The sequence below is a fragment of the Eubalaena glacialis genome, chromosome 5 (assembly GCF_028564815.1).
Source record: "Eubalaena glacialis isolate mEubGla1 chromosome 5, mEubGla1.1.hap2.+ XY, whole genome shotgun sequence".
NCBI lineage: Eukaryota > Metazoa > Chordata > Mammalia > Artiodactyla > Balaenidae > Eubalaena > Eubalaena glacialis.
In genome coordinates, this window is record NC_083720.1 from 115698002 (window position 1) to 115711964 (window position 13963).

The 13963-nt window shown below is 44.4% G+C and overlaps 1 protein-coding gene across 5 annotated transcripts in view; it reads left to right on the top strand.

The window, feature by feature from the left end:
* SH3D19 (SH3 domain containing 19) overlaps positions 1–13963 on the top strand; it is a 180223-nt gene that overhangs the window by 31025 nt on the left and 135235 nt on the right. The gene's annotated exons all lie outside the window — the stretch shown is intronic.

Consider the following 13963-nt stretch of genomic DNA (forward strand, 5'->3'; position numbering starts at 1 on the left):
CCCCTTTGGCCCTCACCCTGGCCAGGCGCTGAAGGGACCAGACTTGAGAAATGCAGCTACAGGACGCAGGGGGAGGAGCTGGGGCTCGAGGTGCCCCCTGCTGTCCAGGAAGAGCAGGGTGTCTGAGGCTTCTGCCTCCAGGGCAGGTTGGAGGGTACAGAAAGGAATGGAACCCTGGCTCTAGCAAGGAAATGGAAGATGGGCAGGATTCTTCAGAAACTAGAAATGAAAAAGAGGAAATTAACCCAGTATCTGGCTAATTTTTTCTAAATTTTTTTGTCTTCATCTTCATTTACAGTGTTAGCCATAGACTGTAATGCAAGTCAGATTTTCTGGGAAACAGACTCTAAGACAGAGATTTGTGTGCAAGAAGTTTGTTGGGGAATGGTCTTAGGATGAACACCTCGAGGGGGGATGGAAGCAGGATTGGGCAGAGGGAGAGTTGATGTAATGCATCTGCAACAGGGGCCTCAGCCATTCCCAAAGGTTGCTCTAGAGCTGGGCTGGCCCTTCAAAGATGCCCTGAACTGAGGCTAGAAGGCTGAGCCCTTGGACTTCTGAATGACTGGGTGCAGGTTACCTGCAGGGGAGGGGGCATTACCTTGGGTGAGGTGGCTCTGGCAGCAGTTCTTGGAATTGGACTTGGCTTCGAACTGTCTGCAGCCGACACTCCTGGTTGCTAGGAAAGTGAACGCTTCAGTCCTGAAGGGGGGTCTGGGCCATGCAGCACAGCATCTGCTACAGAATTCTTCTCTGCGCCTTTTTTGTTTTCTGTACCCATAGTCTGTAGGGTAGTAGGTCTGTGGAGGCAGAATTCAGTGAAGTGTTAAAGCATGTTATTGCTCTCTTGCAGCTTAAAATTTGGGCAAGTTTGACAGAAACACATGAATAATTAAAAAAAAATAAGACCAGAAAATATAGCTGTTTGGGTAAGTGTTATTCAGTTACAAGCAACAGAGGCTCAATGAAACTAGCTTAAACAGAGAGAGATTATTTTAAAGATATTGTCATGGGCTGCAATATGTCTCCCCCCGCCCCAAATTTATGTGTTGCAGTTCTAACCCCCAGTACCTTAGAATGTGATCGTACTTAGAGATAGTGTCTCTAAAGAGGTAATTAAGGTAAAATGAGGTCGTTAGGGTAGGCCTTAATCCAGTATGACTGATGTCCTTACAAGAAGAGGAAATTTGGACACATACAGAGGGAGAAGACGGCCATCTACAAGCCAAGAAAACCTAGAACAGATCTTTACCTCCCTTCCCTCTGGAGGAACCAACCGTGCTGACACCTTGATCTCAGACTTCTCACCTCTGGACCTGTGAGAAAACACATTTCTGTTGTTTAAGCCCCCCAGTCTGTGCTACTGTGTTATGGCAAACTTAACAAACCAATACAGATATCTGAGGAACAGTAAGGAGAACAGAGTAGCAAGGACATCTGGAGCTATCCTAGGACAGACTGGAGACCAGGGTGGGAGACTGGAGCTGGCAGGGGGCTCTGGATCCATGATGGCTCGAGAGCTCAGAGCAGCAGTTCGGCATCCTCACTCTGGTCATCTGCCGTCAGGATGGCCCAGCACTTTCCATGTCTTTTCGTTCTATCCCACTATAAACTACCCAAGTTTTTCCTTATTTTCAGTTCAAATTCCGCAGAATTTGAACAGATGATCTTTTCTTACCAGCCCTTAGGTACGTGGCTGTGGACTAAGTGTCTCTGCAGTAAGTGCCCTTGTGCATGATGAGGGTGAAGGAATATGGCCAGCTAAGCTGCAGGGACTGTTGTGGTGGGGCGGATGCCACATTTGCTGTATCTCAGTACAGTAAGGTGTTTACCTCTTTCAATACATTTTTTCAGAGTTTAGAAGTGAACACTTAAAATAAAATTAATTTTCCATCTCCTTGTTTACTGACTGCCACAGCTGTCTTTTTCAGATTTAGTTGTCTTCATTTGTGACTGCTTGGTGGAGGTGAAAATCTACTACTATTATATTTATGTTATCTCCTCCATACATTTTTAATGGTTTTTGTTTTATGCCTCCTATGTTTTGTGTGTGTGTGGTTTATCCATTCATTCTGGTTATGTGTCCACCACTCGCTGCGCTATTTATCATTATATGATGACCCTCTTGGTACATTTCACCTTAACTTTTTCCTGAAATTAATATTGTAACCTGCAATTTTGTCCTGTTCATTTAATCAAAGAAAAGATTCCTTATTCATATCACAATTGGTATTCCAATTAATTTATTGTATTCGCAGGCAATTTTAAATATTTAGTCGACTCACTTCAATATAGCTTTTAAGAGTCAGACCTCAATTTGAGATTTGCCTTCAAGTCATGTTTGGAGTAAAGATCATCTTTTTGCAAAGTTACTAAAGGTCTGAACAGGTCTTTCTGTTGATTTATCAAAGGAACAGAATTTGACCAGACACTCCTTTCCCTCTGAGGGTCCTGTGGTTGTCCTAGACCTTTGGACTTTTTTATATCCCTGGACAAATCTGCGGTTGCTGAAAACTCTTTACATATTAATTGGGTCATTCACACGATCTTTTTTCCCTTTTGCTTAAATGTTTTGTGAAAATGTATTTTTGGTTCTAATTTAGTTGGAAATAAACTTTATTGTAACTAAGATATGAGCTCCTTACTATTAAAATTGGAAGTAAAAGGAAAGAATTAAATAGCTATCTTGCTTTTCCTGTCCAAACTGTAGTTCACGGTAACAAAACGGGCTTAGTTGATGAGGGAAGAATTTCAGCTAATAAATTCTTACTAGTTGGAGTGATAGAATTTGAAAGCAATACTTACAGCTCTTTATGAGATAATTGATTCAGGGGATGATTATCAGTAGTTGAAAGTTTTAGATTAAACAGCTCAGGCTGTTACTATTTGAATGCTCTGTTCGATCTTAACATCATGAAAAGTGGGTTAAGGCAGACATGAGCCTCCTGATGTGACGTAATGTGAAGGAATATCCAATGAAGTTTTCTTGTCAAAAAAGTGAAACCTGAATCTCTAAAGCTACTTCCACTTATAGCAAATACAGGGGATGAAGGAGTAAGTTAAATTACAAGGCCAAGGAAGTTAACAGTCACATCCAGAATGTGGGACATTTTATAAAACAACTAACACTGGTTTCTATAACAAGTCAATGGTATGAGGGTACAAAGGGAGGGAAACTCCTCTAGGTGAAAAGAAACGTAAGAGTCATAAGTGTGTGTGGCCCCTGTTTGGATCCTGATTTAGCATATCAACTCTAAGAAGATATTTTGATACAAGCAAGGAAATTTGATAATTAACTGGGTATTAGATGTTATGAAGGAAATATTGTTAATCTTGATGGGTGTAATAATGATATTGAGTTATGTAAGAAAATGTCCATTTTTAAAGAGACAGTTGGAACCTATGAGTTCTTTCTAAATCTAAGCTAAACTCTTCTATCATATTGGAGAAATCGCCTTTGGTTTTCAGCCCACAGAGCTATGCTGTCATTTTTATGGGGAAGACTGCATGACCTTAGGCAAGTCACCTTTCCCCTAAGGCCTGTGTTTTCCCGTTGTACCATGAAGGCACTGGAATCAGCTGATGATCTCAAAAGTGTCTGCAGTTGTCACATTGAATTTTGACTTCCTTATCTATTTACCTGTATTTACTTATCTTTATCTATTACCTCCATTACTCCTCTACAAATATTTCATTATTGTTGGGTTAGCAATCAAGAAATGTGTTGGGTCTGCCGTTTTAATGCTCCCTCGCTTCTTCTAAGATAAGGAAGTACCAAGGAATTGGAAGTGAGAGAGCAGGTGCTTGATGTCCACTCTAGAGATTTTCCTGAAGACAGCTCTTACAGCTTTCTGCCTTCTCTTCATGCCCTGTCTCGAGGTCCTAGAGTCTCTGTTCCCAGATCATTACCCTGTTATCATCAACGTTATCTTTAAATACCTCTACCGTACACAATAACTGTTGGTTTGGGAGGTGGCCATGTTGTGGTGTTGGTAAGAGCTTTATTGCTTGCCATGTGGCTGTTGCCTAGTTACAACCTTTTCATCTCAGCAAAATGGGAATAATAATACCTCACAAGATTTTGGTAGGAATTAAATGAGATAGAGGGCAAGTACTTAGTTTGCGTTTAGGCTATTTAAGCACAAAATAATAAATAGTAGCCGCTGTTTTTATTATTGTTTTTGTTGAACTAATATCCTAGTTTCAAGTACTAACTTAATTCTGGGCAAACAGGTCATCTTGGTGATGGCTTAGATTGATGTGAATGGTGCCTGTAGACCAGGATTTCTCAGCCTTGGCACTGTTGACATTTGGGGCCAGATGATTCTTTCTTGTGGGGGGCTGTCCTGTGCATTGGGGGATGTTAAGCAGCATCTCTGGCCTTAACCTGCTGGATGCCAGGAGTACCACCCATCCCTGACAACCAAAAATGTCTTCAGACATTGTCAAGCATCCCCTGGGGTTGGGGTGGGGAGCAGAATCACCCTTGGTTGAGAACCACTGCTGTAGCGTAAGGATGCCACTTCAGGGTGCAGTCTTCTCTTGAGCACCCTGAGAATAAAACAGGGACGACAGTAGATTTGCAAGTCTCGTAGGGTTTTTTTTGTTTTTTGTTTTGTTTTTTTGGCCACAGCTTGCGACACACGGGATCTTACTTCCTGCATGCCAGGGATCAAACCTGCGCCCCCTGCAGTGGCATCTTAACCACTGGACCACTGGGGAAGTCCCCAAATTTTGTAGCTTTTTATCTGTAGTTCCAGGAAGGGCAAATGGATTCCATTGTTTCTTTTCTAATTCAATCCATCAAATCTATCTATTATACTGATCTCAAAATGAATAATGAATAAATGAAAATGAATAAAATGAATAAATCTCTTTATAAAATGAGTAAATCTCTTTATAAAATTCTCCTAAAGAATAACTAATTTCTCATTGTTTGATTCCACTTACACGAGGTACCTAGAATAGTCCAGTCAAATTCATGGAGTCAGAAAGTACACTGGTAGATGCCAGGGGTGGGGAGGGGGAATGGGGAGTTAGTGTTTAATGGGGACAGTTTCAGTTTAGGAAGGTGAAAAATTCGGGAAATGGATGATGGAGAGAGTTGCACAACAAGGTGAATGTACTTAGTGCCACTGAACTGTACAGTTAAATATGGTTAAAATAGTATATTTTCTATTATGTGACTTTTACCACAATAAAAAAACATTAAAAAAAAAGCATAATTGATTTCTCTAGCACATGTGTAGCAGCAACAGACACCTATGCCCTCTATTAAAAGATCCAGTTTGGTCTTTGTTCTTGAACTTGGACAGGAAACTTTTAGTCCAGCTGTAGTTCCACTAACCAGTATGTCCTGGAACTAGTCCATATACTTGGCCTCCGTTATGTCAGGGCCAAGGCCTGGACAGCCTTTGAGAGACAGCCTTCTTCCTCCTCTCGCTCTCCACCTCGTCCAGTCTACGGTTTCCCTCGCCTGCACTCCTCTTCTCCACAGGGACTGATCCTGCTCGGAACTCCATCCTACTTGCCCTGGGTCCTACTGTCCTTTAACTAGTTCCCCTTGGCAAGAGTTGGTCCTGTTCTTTTGATCACTAAAATAAAATGTTTTTATGTTTATTCACTTATACTGAATGAATTCTTCCTTTCCGTTTTGACAGCTAGCCTTCTACAGTCTATTGCTTTCATTTTGTTATTTAGAAAATAAGATTTGATACTTTCTGTTTGCGACACTATAATAGATGCTGTTAGAAGAGCGAGAAGATGACTAGAACAGCAGTTTCTCTTCTCAAGGTTGTTCTTATCTATTCAGAAGAAGTAAAGCTGTGTGCACTCAAATAATTACAGATGGAGACTGGAGTATAATAAGAGGTACAAATAACTAGAACCAAAGGGCAGATGTTATTTTGGCATTGTATAAGGAAGATCTTTATTAGAGCTTTCTAACAGTGAATGGAGGTAATTTGGTATAGTGGAAAGAGCCAAATCTTTTGAGTCAGACAGTCCAGGGTAAATCTGTTTAATCAAATATTAGCTGTGTGATCTTAGGCAAGTTACTTAACCTCTCTGATCCTCAGTTGTTTTTGTGTGTGTGTTTTCATTTGTAAAAGTGGAATAAATAATACCTTCTTGAGTTGTTAGGACAAAATAAGATGATTTTTAAAGTGGCCCGCATAGTAACTGATAGAAGGCATAAGTAACTACAAGCTCCTGCCATAGTTAGAGGTAAGGTAAAGATGGCATGACCCTCAGAGAATCCACTTTAGCAGGCAGCATGACTAGGCTGAAGTCATCTCAATCTAGGCTCTGGACCCTTAGCTTTTTAGCTTCTGAAATTCTTGTCAGAGCACCTAGAAGACATCAAATTCAAGAGACTGACTCACTGAAATTTAAGAGACTTGTATATGAACCAGAATGTTGATTTGCAATGAGGACTATTCATTTTTATCATTTGGAATTTGCATTTTTCCCAACCAGGGCACACCTCCTCGATATTGAGTAGGGAAACCAAATCAGTAGGTGGGTGGTGGTTTGAAGAGTCTTCGGATCAGAACAAGTGGAAGTGGCAAATCTCCACAAGCATTTCACTCACTAGGAGGAAATATCCCTTCTTCACAAAAACTGGGTGAAACAGTGCTTCTCCATAACAGAGCATGTTTTTCTAAATAAATACAAAGTTTATATTCATCAGACTCAGAGTCACTCTTCCTTTACAGCCTAGGGTCTGATGAATACAGAGTTGTCTGGCTTTTGCTTTCTTAGATTCCATGCTGACCATTCCCCTTCCTAATGAGGTTTTTCTTCAGTTTAGTGCCGAATACTGTTGATTACACTTAAGCATTCTCAGGTATGATCTTGTTCCTGGTATGCTGCTTTGAGATTATACCCAAATCTCCAAGTTTAGCTTATTCCTAAAACACATAAGACCTGTATTTACTGAAATTTTGGGCATCCTTTCTACAGAAAACGATCTCCTTCCATCTCACCCATTTTGCATATATTTTACTTGTTAAGTTTCAGTTTTAGAGGATTCTGGTGGGCAAGTGGTGGGACAGTGCCATGTAGTGAAAATAGTTCCCTTTCCTCCATTACCAAAAGTTAGTTAGTTAGATAGTTAGTTTTCCAGTTCTATGATATTAAGAAGCGTAAGATCATCCATCGTGTCTGTGAAACAAGCAAACATGCCTTGAGCTGAGAGTTGTATCAAATAACTTGTAAGGTACCTTCCAACTATTTTATTTTATGATTCTAAAACCTGCTGTTATCTCTTTGTTGGATTTCTTGGCTTTAGTATCTAGATCCATCCTCTTCGCTCACATTCTTTTATCGTTTTTCACTTATTTAGCATCTCACATGTTTAATAGGTTTATCTCTTCTTTTGCCAAAGCATTTTCACAGTGTCAATTATGCCTTGCTTCCAATTCTGTAGTGTTGTCATCTAAAAAAAATTCTGAGATCTTATTAACATGAACAGTGTTCCTTTGAGAATAAATTGTAATCAATCTTTGAATCCTGCTTATGCTTTGTATAATTTTTGCATTTGGAAAATTAATTTTTTTCAAAGTTCTTACTATTTTCTTTGTATGTATGGAAAGCTTTTTAATGGCCCAGATTTAATTTCCTTATTTTTATGTAATTATCTTATCTTTGCAGTTATTAATGAAAATTTTCATTCTCAAACAGTGATTTTATTGGTATTTAATGAAATTTGAGCAAGGGATGATCATTTTGCTGCTGTTCATTCCACCATCTTGCCCAAACTTCTAATCATTTTTCACTATTATTTGTTGAGTAATACAGAGCATCCTGTATTATTTTAATCAGTATCTTATGAAATCCATAAATTAACTCACTGCTGGCCAGCGTCAGATCCCATGTTCCTAACTACCCTTTGTATACGTATACCACAGGCCCAGGAAAAGGATGGGGATAAAGCAGCCATATGTTTCTTATATGAGACATGTTCTTGGACCCCTCTCTGGTCGCAGGATATTGCAAGTTGGATATCTCTCTAATAAACACCTTGCCTAACCCCAGTGCACCTCTGAGCACAACCATGAAGTGCTCTTAGTGGGTGAGGTGAACAGGAGACTCCGAAAGCATTCTCCCCGAAAACCTCAATTTAAACCCGCCCCCATGCCTCTGCTTAATCTGTGACCACTAAACACAGTCAGTTTTCGCCTCCCAGCTCCTTAATCCAGACCCTTCCCTTATTGTACTTACAGAAGTCAGCCTTTGAGATGTCCTCAGTGATTCTTATCAGCTCACTTCTGAAGAATAGAATACAATGGAAGTAATGAGATGTCAGTTTTGAGATTAATTATAGAGAGACTATAGCTTCCATTTGGGGTATTCTCTCTTGCTTTATCTTGTATCACTCACCCTGGGTGAAGCCAGCTGCCCTGAGGCAGCCCTGCAGAGAGGCCCGTGTGAGTGTGCTTGAAGCAGGTCCTTTCCAGCTGAGCTTGGAGGTGACTACAGTTTACAGCAGCAGCCTCTTGAAAGACCCTGTAGTTACTGACCCACAGACACCGAGAGATAGTAAACATTTGCTGTCTTCAGCCGTTATGTTTTGGGGTAATTTGTTATACAGCAATAGATAGCCAGTACACTGCCCTAGGCTCCTTTTGCCTGGCGTGCTTCAACTGAAACCTAATCTTCTGAGTCCCTGCTTTTTCTTCAGAACCCAGTCTAGTCCCAGACTGGGTGGTTTTCATCTTGACTTCAGCCAAGGGCAAACTAGTTAACCTCTCTGTACCCTAGCTACTTCTTCTTTAGAATGTGAGGAATTGGTTGGGTCAGGTGATTTCCAGATCCCTTTCAGCCCTAAAGTTCTTTGCTTCTGTATTTCCCCAGGCCCTGACTCCAGTTTCATAAAAAAAAATGAATATGAGAAGTAGTAGTTAGAACCAACCAAACTTTATTCATGCCGGGGACCTTGCTTCCCAGGTTGACCTACAGGAAACAAGGCAGCAAGCAGACTGGGCTCCTGGGGGCTGCACCCAGAGGTAGCAGAACTGCATCTGTCTTGCTGAAGCTTCGGAATCTCTCCTCAAAATCCTCAACTTCTAGAATTTCCACTTTCTCCGTCATTCTTAATTGCCACTTCACCTTGGCCATACTGACCTCAGCCGGTTAGGGTAGCCCTGGGAAAGTGAGAGGCAGAAGCACAACAGGAAAGAGCCCGGAGAAGTCCGGCCTGAGGTCAGCGTGCGAGATGGCTGACTTCTCATTCCAAGACTTGTAGAAACTGATGTTTGTAAATACTCCAGGCTCATTGGTTCCCATGCAGTTTGATTCCCAGCTCACCACTCCTGCCAGGACCCAGAAATCCTCCACTTTACACGTCAGGGGATCTCCTCTACTGCCCTGGGGGAGAGAGGAAAGATGGCTGGGCCATGCATGGGGCAAAGGGAGAGACTCCAATAATTTAGCCAAGAGCGGTGGAGTTAGGGCCTGTCCACTCCTGGGTTCACCCAAGGACCCCGAAACTACGAGACATGGAGGAAGCACACTGGGGAATGGAAGGGCTCTGAAAGGTGCCTATAGGATGGATTCTTTTTTTTTTTTTTTTTTAATTTAATTTATTTATTTATTATTTATTTTTGGCTGTGTTGGGTCTTCGTTTCTGTGCGAGGGCTTTCTCTAGTTGTGGCAAGCGGGGGCCACTCTTCATTGCGGTGCGCGGGCCTCTCACTATCGCGGCCTCTCTTGTTGCGGAGCACAGGCTCCAGACGCGCAGGCTCAGTAGTTGTGGCTCATGGGCCTAGTTGCTCCGCGGCATGTGGGATCTTCCCAGACCAGGGCTCGAACCTGTGTCCCCTGCATTGGCAGGCAGATTCTCAACCACTGTGCCACCAGGGAAGCCCCTGGATGGATTCTTACTATGCACTGATCGTCTGCCCCACTGGAGCCTGGAGCAGATCATGGCTTCACTGATGGGCTCGACTCCATGCAACAAGATTTCTTTCTATAGCAGTTATTGCATGTCTGGAGATCACTGAGGGACACTTTTAGCTCCTTCAGTGTTTAAGATGGTTTCATAGCTGTAAGGTCAAAAGGAGTCAAAGTTGTCTTAAAAAATTAGGAAGCAACTTTCAGCTATGGATATAGCTTTCATGCCTTTGATTTTCAGGGATAGCTCTAATTTCAAGTTTCTGCCCCCATAACAGGCAGCACTCTGATTTCTGGTTTGGCAAATGGTCTAAAGGCTGAGTTCCCTGGATCTGAGCAAGACTGATGGCAGTTGTTCCTGCTGTACCACAAAAAACAGAAGAATCTTCTGATTCAGAAAAACCTAAAATCATGAAAGATGTAGGATTAAGTTGTTTGGCTTTGGAATATATTTTTATATTCCATAGAACATAAGAAGGTGGATCTAATGGATTAAGAAGAATCAAGACTATTGAGGGCTTCCCTGGTGGCACAGTCATGAAGAATCTGCCTGCCAATGCAGGAGACACGGGTTCAAGCCCTGGTCTGGGAAGATTCCACATGCCGCGGAGCAACTAAGCACATGCGCCACAACTGCTGAAGCCCACGTGGCTAGAGCCTGTGCTCTACAACAAGAGAAGCCACCACAATGAGAAGCCTGTGCACCACAACGAAGAGTAGCCCCCGCTCGCTGCAACTAGAGAAAGCCTGCATGCAGCAATGAAGACCCAATGCAGCCAAAAATAAAAATAAATAAATTAAAAAAAAAAAAAGAGGACTATTGATACATGAAGCCCTACTTTCCTAGTCTGACTTGGGACCTGCTGAGCACTCTTAACTTTCCTGGATCCATCTTTGTGTCTGCTTCCCCCTACCCACCTACCCGCACACACTCTACCCAGGTGCCGAAGGAGAACTGACAACTCTCCTTAAATTCATTGCCCTGTACTTTTCACTTTTAAGGTCTTAGTAGTATTGTGAAACAAGAGCAGAAGCAGATGTAAATAAGCAAAGCGATTACAGCAGCAGAAGTATGAAGGAGGCAGAAGGAAGCTGGGGGTCGAGGAGAACTGAAGTCCGCAGTACCTCGGATTAATTGCCGGAGAGCGAGAACGCACCGTATCTGGTGCCAGGAGTGGGTTAGAGAGTAGGGGGAGGGACTGTCAGTGGAGGAAACAGAGCTCAGAAAGTCTACTTATCCTCACATTGGGATATCCCAGAATTGCCCCATCCATTCACCCAGCAGGAGGTTGAGTTCTTCAGCTACACTGCCGATGATGGGAGGCAGATGGGCAGGACAGCAGGGCCAAAGGAAACCAGGAGGGCCAGTTCTGCCACAGCAATGGCGCTGGATGCATTTCTCTGGAAGTCGGGGTAGGGAATAATCCTGGACACGGGGATGATCGTCGTTTTGGAGTCTTGGTGACCAGAGACCTTAAGTGACCCCACCAATACCTCGTAATTTCTGGTGTCCTTAGACCTGAGAAGAAGAGGAGCAGAACAAGTACCGTGGGTTTCTTGTGACTCCGTCATGGAGTGTCACAGCAGAGCCCAGAGTTCTGGAGGTTGTATTTTTCGTCTAGCTCTTCCTAAGCATATGTTCCTTCAATAAGTGCTGAGCATCTCCTGAAAATATAAATGAGACTTAGACATGATCTGGCCCTCACAGGGCTTTTGGTCTCAAGGATTTTGTGTGTGTGTGTGTGTGTGTGTGTGTGAGAGAGAGAGAGAGAGGGTGGAGGAGAGGGAGGGAGGGAGAGAGAGAACACACAAGTAAACAGGTATAAAATTTTAAATTGTGATAAATTTTATGAAGAAAACAGGATTTTGAGGTAGAGAGTAAAAGATGGGGGAAGAGCCTATGAATTGGTGATCAGGGAAGGTCTCGTTGAAGAGGTAACTTTTCAACTGAGTCCCACAAGGTGGGAGTCAGCCATGAGAAGAGCTATAAGGAAGAGCATTCCAGAGGGAATAGCGTATGCAAAGGCACTGAGCGTAAGAAAGAGCTTTGCAGTTTCTAGGAACTGAAGTATACTTGGAGTAGAATGGGATGATGTTAGGGAAATGAGCAGATACCTGGCAATTCATGGCTTATAGGTTTTATTCTAGGTGCCTGAGCAGCGACTGGAGGATTTGAAGGAGGGAATGACATGATCCTGCCTCTGACTTTAAAAAAAAAATCACTTTGTTGTGTGTATGAAGGTAGCAAAACTTATTTTGCTATTGCAGTGGGCCAGAACATTTGTGCTGGAGTCAGAGTATTCTGTGGAAGTAAAACTGAAGAATTGGTGTGTGCAGTGAATATAAAGGGTGAGGGAAAGTAAGGCTTCATATTTCTGGCTGAGCAACTGGCTGTGTTGTTGAATGAGGTGGGAAGAAAGGGAGAGAAAAGGTTTGGGGATATTGCTGGTGGTAGAATTGTAGTTCTCTTTTGATTACATCATCTTTGAGATACCAGTGAGATATCTGAATGGAAATGCATCAGAATTAGAGTTCGAAGCTGGTGATGTAAATGTGGATGTTAACAAATCTATGACATTTTAAACCATGGGAATAGATGAGGCCACCTAGGGAGAGTGAAGAGGGCTCAGAACTGTGCATCCAGAGTGGTATGAGGATGTGGGCATGCAGTAGAGGGAGTGGCTCCCCCTGGGGAATGTCTCCTTGGGTAGAGAATTAGATGGGGGGTGGGGGGGTGTGTGTGTGTGACATTTTCTAGGCACTCATTTCAGTCAAGATGATTGTCAAATGTAAGGATACCGGAAGTCTAAGAGTAGTTGTATTGAGCTGAGAGCTAGGGCAGGAAACATCTGGACCCACTTCTTAGGCACAGATACTGTATTGGGCAGTGCAACGTAGACTCCTCTCTGACCTCAGCCCAGGAGGTCCAGTCACCCTCGTCCCTGATGGGTCTGCCCGAAGCAAGGTCCCGCACTCACCGGAAGCAGCTTGCCACCGTCAGTACCCACTGCTTTCAGATGAGGGTGGCCACACAGATGTGAAACAAGCCCTGGCGGTTGCTGACCTGCCAGGGCCACTGCCCCACGTTGGCCTCCGTGCCTGAGGCAGTGCCAGGTAAGACCGCGGGCCGCCCACAGACTGCGGACAAAGAGGATAAAGTCCTGGGAGGCCTGCCCCCTCCCCACACTGGTGTCCCCTCCTCCCTCCTCCTTCGCCCCATCCCCCCGCCCCCCCCATGCTGGCCCTGGCTGGGGCGCCTTACTTGACGTCACGAGATTCTTTGGTTCCTCCTCATCTGTGCCTAGGAAGGGAAAAGGTGGACCGTGGGGACACCCAGGACGGCTTCTTATTGCCGAAGGCGGCCCACACCCCAGGCCCTGTGCAGCCCCCGCCTGGGACTCTCCTCACCCCAGGGGTTCACCTGAGATCCCCAGCAGAAGGGGCAGCAGGAAGACACAGCCCGCAGGGCCCATGTTTCTGTCCTCAGAGCCAGCACTTCCTGCCTTCTGGACTCAGGCTCCCAGGGTGAGGCCCGCCGGGGAGGAGAGGGGCAGGGCCGGCTTCTCCTCCTAGCTGGATCCTGGGCTTCGCCCCCTCCTGTCCTTTGGTCCTCACCCTGGCCAGGCCAGATACTGAAGGGTGCAGCTGCAGGACCCAGGGGGCGGAGCTAGGGCCCGAGGCGCAGCCTGCTGTCCGGGCAGAGCCGGGTGCCTGGGCTTCCTGCCTGTGGGGGGAGGAGGGGCCGTCAGGGGAGGGCGCTGGAAGGAGCAGGGCTCACACAGTGCAGAGACCCCAGTGTGGGCCGAGGCCAGGCTCACAGGCTCCCTCTGCCCCGTCTGCCACATCTCAGGGACTTGCCCTAGTTGCTCCCATCTTCTCCCCCGCCCCCCGGCCGAGGGTGACAGTCCAGGGCAGGTCCCTGAGCTTGGGTCACGAAGGGCTGTGCAGAGAGCTGCCCCAAGTCCTTGGCCTCGAGAACGGCAACAGGACTGACAGGAGAAGATTAAAAAAGAGGAAATAAGCCAGTCAGTTAGCTGACCAATATGTCCTGCTTTCTCACTTTCCCTTT